Raw genomic sequence first — 6,836 nt, forward strand, 5'->3', positions numbered from 1 at the left:
AACATTTAAATCACATGCTAATACAGCTGCCAGGTTTGGTCCAGGACAGGAACTCTGACTCCTAGCTCTCTGTCAACTGAAGCAAACATACCAATTTTTGTCCACGAAGCATAGGCCAATACATGCTGTGAGTAGTTGAGGAAACCAGGGAGCCCTCACCTGAGAATCTGGGTGTCACTTGCCCTGGCTCATGCTTTCATTTGCTCGTGTATTTATTCAACAAGCATTTCCTAGTGCCCATCAGGTGCTGGGCAACAGACAGGGTGCAGGCATCTTGACCTCTAACCTTGATATGTTCATGGTCTGTAATGGGAAATAGACACATAAATAAATGGATGTGATGACATGTGATGGATATAACAGAACAACTCTACAAGATTCAGTGGTGACATGGGCTGATCCACATGCCTGTGGACATTTGAGCTGAGTCTTAAGGAGGGTGTAATGCCACCAATAATAACTGCTATTTATGCAATCTTTTCTATGTGGCCAACTTGGTGTTTTAAGTTTTAATTATGTTATCTCAATAATAATCATCTCAACCACAGTTACTACTGGGTTGTTGAGTCCTTATGACTACCCTGGGGCAAGTATTATTACCTTCATTTTACTAATGAGGAAACAAAGATCTAGGGAGTTTGTTAGGGACTGAATGTTTATGCCCCCCCAGAATACATATGTTGAAGCCTATAACCTAGAGCATTGATATTAGGAGGTGGGGCTGTTGGGAGGGAATTAGGTTTAGATGAGGCCATGAGGGTGGTGACCTCATGATGGAATTAGTGCTCTAATCTAAGAAAAGGGTAAGCGTGTGCTCAATTGTGTCGTCTCATGGATTGGAGACCCCGTAGACTGTAGCCCTCCTGCCTCCTCTGTTTATGGAATTCTCCAGGCAAGAATACTGGAGAAGGTTGCCATACCCTCCTCCAGGGGATCTTCCTGACCGAGGGATTGAACCTGTTTCTCCTGCATCTCCTGTATTGGCAGGTGGATTTTTTTTTTTTTTTTAACCACTGAGACACCTGGAAAGTCCCCATCTAAGAAAAGAAGGAAACATGAAAACTTCCCCCCTCTCTCTGCATGTGCAGGGAGGAAAGGCCATGTGGGCACCAGTAAGAACGTGGCTGTCTGTAAGCCAGGAAGGGGCTCCCACCAAGAGCTGAAATGGCTGGTCCCTTGATTCTAAACTTCTCAGCCTCCAGAGCTGTGAGAGATAAATGACTTTTATTTAAGCTACCCAGTCTACCGTGTTTTGTTATGACAGAGCAAGCTAAGATAGAACCAAAGGAACAAGCCCAGTCTCTCCCGGTCCTAAGTGATAGAGCAGCGATCTGAATCTATGTTGATATAAATCTCAACAGAATTTAGGCAGAGGGGAGCAAGGAAAGAGGCAGTGAGGGATGGAAGAGGCTGTCTAGGTAAGAGATCAAGAGGCGCTGACTCACAGAGTGGGGATGGGGATAAAAAAAACTGAAGAATCTGAGAGTTGATCACCACAGAAGATATGCAGTGGTGGGTGTGATATGTTAGTGTTGGTCGCTTCAGTTGTGTTTGACTCTGTGCAGACCCCATGGACTGTAGCCCACCAGGCTCCTCTGTCCATGGAATTCTCCAGGCAAAGAGAGGTTTCTAGCTGGTTCAGGTGACTTAGCGACGGTAACAGAAATAACTAAAACTGTGTGTTAGGCTCTGTGCTAAATGTCCCTCCCTGTGTGTCCAAGCCTCACCCATCTTGATTATTTTTTCATAAAATGTATCATACCATGTGAATTACAAATGGGTGTATATGTGTAGATACATAGTTAATAAATAGCCAAGACTATAGCCTAATCAAGAATCAAGGTGACACATTCAAAAAACCCATCACAGGGACCCTGATGGTCCAGTAGTTAGAACTTGGTGCTTTCACAGCTGTGGCCTAGGTTCAGTCTATGGTAGGGGAACTGAGATCTCATAAACCATGCAGCAGTTTCCAAAAAAAAAAAAAGACATCATGGAAATTAGGCAATCTGGCCTTAGAGAGGACCTAGTCCATGGGGTCACTAAGAGTCAGACACGACTGAACGACTTCACTTTCACTTTTCACTTTCATGCATTGGAGAAGGAAATGGCAACCCACTCTAGTGTTCTTGGCAGCAGCAGTTCCCTTTACCTGCATGATCAGCTCAGCGAGTGTAGAGGTCCAAGAATGCCCCAGGGCCTCAGGGAGAAATGTAGAAGTTCCCTGAGGGATTGACTGATACGTTTGCAGAGATGAGGGTATCACTACGTCAGGGGTGAACTGACCCCATAAAGAGGGCCCCAGGGAAGGTTGCCCAAGCCAGAGATGAAAGTAAAGCGGCCTTCAGATTTCAGGTAATGTGCAAGTCAGGAGATCAGCCAGGGAAAAAGGCTCTGGGCTGCACCAGCGGCAGATGCTTCAGGTGAACCTCTGGCTCTTGGACCTGCTTGGGGAGGAGGGAAAAAGAAAGAATGACCCAACGTTGAGCATTTTCCCTGGCAGGTGGGGGTGTGGGGGGTTGAATGAAGTCCTAGAAGATTGCTTGGATCAGGAAGAGACTGAATTACCTTTAATTGGCTCAGCTCCTCAGGCCTCCCAGAGAAATAAAGCAAGCTGCATCCCCCTCTCCTCAAATGTGCTTTGCATCTTCCTCAGACACATAGTGTGTAAACATCTCTCCCGTTTGCTTTGTCTTTCTTGTGGCTTAGCTGGAAAGAATCTGCCTGCAATGCAGGGGACCTAGTTTAGACCCCTGGGTTGGGAAGATCCCCTGGAGAAAGGAGTGGCTACCCACTCCAGTATCCTGGCCTGGAGAATTTCATGGACTGTATAGTCCATGGGGTCATGACTTTCACTTTCACTCTCCTGTCCCGATATCTCTGTTTTCTGTGAATAAGGTGTAGCAGTCCTTACTGTCCCAATAGGATGACTCTTCGGATGACTGTATTAATAATGCTTTTTATTTATTTTATTTAAAAATTTATTTCTTTATTTTTCACTGTAATGGGTCTTCATTGCTGTGAAGGCTTTTCTCTAGTTGCAGTGAGAAGGGGCTCTTCTCTAGTGGTTTTGTGTGGGATTCTCCTTGCAGTGGCTTCTTATTGTTGAGCACAGTCTCTATAGCAGGTGAGCTTCAGTAGTTGTGGCTCCTGGGCTCAATAGCTATGTGGTGCACGGGCTTAGCTGTTCTGAAGCACATGGGATCTTCCCAGATCAGGGATCAAACCTGTGTCTCCTGCTTTGGCAGGTGGATTCTTTACCACTGAGCCACTAGGGCTCAGGGCTGTAATGCTTTTTAGAGACAAGTAGTATTGCAAATCGGGTTTCCAGGCAAGTAGACTCTGAGATGGTTTAAGGTGCAGGATGTTTGTCAAGGAGTGCCCTAGGATTACCTCCTGTGGAAGGGGAGGAAGGAAGTGAGACTGGGCAAAGGGAAGAGAGCTAAGATGGCTTCAGTCCCCCTTCGGGGCTCTGGAACTAGGGTTGTCCCAAAAGGGGCTGAGCAGGTGCCCTCTGCTGCTCAGGCAATACTGAAGGGCCTGACCCAAATCTGCAGACAATGCCCCCAGCCAACCCTCCCTTGAACTGGGATCTCGGCTGTGTTTCAAAGTGTCCATCCCAGGAGATTTAGGATAAGAATGGCTTCGGGCTGGAACCTGACTGCTGCCAGCAGCCCCCCTGGGAATTTTGAGCACCTACCGCTACTACACCCCACAACCTTCATGATCCTTGTGCTTCCTCTGTGGGTCTGGCCTGCTCTTTCCTGGGCACTACCTGGATCATCCTCACTGTGTTCTTCTGACCAAGTCCTGGAGGAGCTACTCACAATGACCTAGGTCTGGGATTCCCAAACCCTTCTGTGGGATACTGATACTAGAGATGCTAGCATGATCTTCACAAGCTGGGTGATATGTACACACAGGTTCATACTCTTCCCCCTTCCTTTGTGTGTGTTTCCAATCCTACTCCTGGGCATATACCCAGAGGAAAACATGGTCTGAAAGGATATATGCACCCCAATGTTCATTGCAGCACTGTTTACAATAGCTAAGACATAGAAGCAACCTAGATGTCCATCGATAGAAATGAATAAACAAGATATAGTACATACATACAATGGAATATTACTCAGCCATTAAAAAGAATGAAGTAATGCCCTTTGCAGCAATGTGAACGGACCTAGAGATTGTCATGCTGAATGAAATAAGTCAGATAGAGAAGGAGAAATATTGTATGACAGCTCTTATATGCGGAATCTAAAAAGAAATGATGTAAGTGAACTTATTTGCGAAACAGAAATAGACTCATAGACTTAGAGAATGAACTTATGGTTGCCATGGGGGAAGAACGGGGTGAGGGGAAGAGATAGGGAATTTGGGGTTGACAAGTACACAGTGGGTATTTAAAATGGATAACCAACTAGATCCTGTTCTATAGTACTGGGGACTCTGCTCAATGTTATGTGGTAGCCTGAATGGGAGGGGAGTTTGGGGGAGAATAGATACTTGTATACGTATGGCTGAGTCCCTTTGCTGTCCACCCGAATCTACCACAGCATTGTTAATAGGCTATACTCCAGTACAAAATAAAAATGAAAAAAATTATCCACAATAACATTATCATCTTTAATAGCATAAACAATAATTCCTTGTGATGAACAAAAACCCAGCGTTCAAATTTCCCCAAAGTCTCTTAAATGCTGTCATTATAATTCATTTGTTTGGATCGGGAATCAAATAATGCCCAATTACTCTAATGGGTTGACAAGTCTCTTGCGTGCCTCCGTGCTCAGTCGCTTCAGCCATGTCAGACTATTTGCGATGCTGTGGACTGTAGCCTGCCAAGCTCCTCCGTCCGTGGGATTCTCTAAGCAAGAATACCGGAGTGGGTTGCCTGTGCTGTCCTCCAGGGGATCTTCCCAACCCAACAGGAACTCGTGTCTTCTGCATTGCAGGCAGATTCCTTACTGCTGAGACATTGGGAAAGCCTGACCAGTCTCTTAAGTCTCTTTAAATCTCTAGTTTCTGCTTCCTCTTTTTTTTTTTCCTTGTAATTTATTTGTTGAAGAAAACTGATCATTTGTCCTGTAGAGTTAGTGACCACACTAATTGAATTTTGCTATTTGCATCCCTAGTGATTGTGTTTAACATGCTTCTGTGTTCCTTGTATTTTAAAGAAAAAAAAATTAGTAAGAAAAATAATGATCTAATGTAATTACCCAAATTAAACTATTTTTATTCCTGAAAAAAAAATCTTCATAATGGAAGATATAAACACATATATCTCCTTAAAGAAAATATGAGCTGGTAATGAGAGGAGGAGGTATGGTGAAGCAGGTGAAAGTCTGGATTCTGAAGTGAGAGTATGTGAGTTTGACTCCAGCACCTACCAGAGGCAGCGACTTGGACAAGTGGCTTTACCTCCATATGCAGTATTCTGCTTCCCAGAACAAGGAGGGTGGGTCTTGACAGATGGGGACAGTGTCCATATCCACGTGGTTGTTTTGTGGAAAAAATATCAAATATGAAGCCCAGGATGTATTTTTTTTCAAAGTTGTACATGTGTGTATACAAGGGCCAACTGAAGAAAATAATTGTATGGACACCTCATTTCTGGGAGACTGTAAAACACATTTCTCTCTGTAGATGAACCTCTGATTTTGGACCAAGAGTGTTCATACACACATGGAGAGAAGCTGACCCTCGGACTGGAATTCTGGGCCACAAGGGGGAATAGATTAGAATCTAATCTTTGTTAGATTCAAACTCACAAAGAAGTGAGTTTCCTTCTTAGGAATAAGAAAAATGAATCTCTGAGCCCTTGGGAAGGATGACTTATGGCCTACAGATGAGAGGGGATGTGAGCAGAGATGCTTCCTCACTAAGGCTATCAACAGTCTGTGAAGCCAGGCTGCAGGTTAAAAGACCTTGGGATGCTGGGGGGCAGCCAAACTCTGGCAAGGAATGAAGAAGCAAAAACGAGAAGCCTCCACTCTCCATCATGAAAATAACAGATGCCAGGACAGTGGCATTCAAAGACTGGTGGGGTCTCAGGGGCTGGCTTGGGGTCATGGCAGAGGCCAGCAGAGAGAAGGTGGCTGAGAATGCTGGTAGCACGATGCATCTCTTGAATCAGAGTCACAAGAATACCCATAGTTTCCTCTGCCCTGCTTCTCTCCCCAGCACTCTTCCCTGCAGAATTACTTATGGTCATGAGAAATGACAGGGAGGCCCTGTTGTGGAGAGCACTGTAGCTGCTGGGAAGAACAAGGCTATTAGATTTTGAAGTGGAGGAACGTTCCCAACTGGACAAGTCATAGAGTGAGCGCTCAAGAAGCATTCAGTCCAAAAAAAAAAAATCATTAAGGGCTTCCCTGGTGGCTCAGTGGTGAAGAATCCACTTGCCAATGCAAGAGATGTGGGATTGGTCCTGGTCCAGGAAGATCCCACATGCCATGGAGCAACTAAGCCCATGCACCACTACTACTGACCTTGTGCTCTAGAGCCAGGAAGCTACAACTACTGAAGCCCGAGCACCCTAGAGCCTAGACTCTACTACAAGAGAAGCCACCACAACAACAAGACTGCACATTGTAATAAAGAGTAGCCCTAGCTTGATGCAATAAAAGAAAGCCCACGGAGCAAAAATGACCCCGCACAGCAAAAAAAAAAAAAAATTATTAAAACTAAATGAATTATAAAAGTTGTGCTTGGTATAAAAAAAATCAGCAATATACAAGCTGCCTGCAGTGGAAGCTCAGAGTCTTAACCACTGGACTGCCAGGGAAGTAATATAGAAGCACAGAGAATCAAAACGAAAGTCTCTCCGCAGAAGT

This window comes from Bos indicus x Bos taurus, chromosome 11 (assembly GCF_003369695.1).
Source record: "Bos indicus x Bos taurus breed Angus x Brahman F1 hybrid chromosome 11, Bos_hybrid_MaternalHap_v2.0, whole genome shotgun sequence".
Taxonomy (NCBI): domain Eukaryota; kingdom Metazoa; phylum Chordata; class Mammalia; order Artiodactyla; family Bovidae; genus Bos; species Bos indicus x Bos taurus.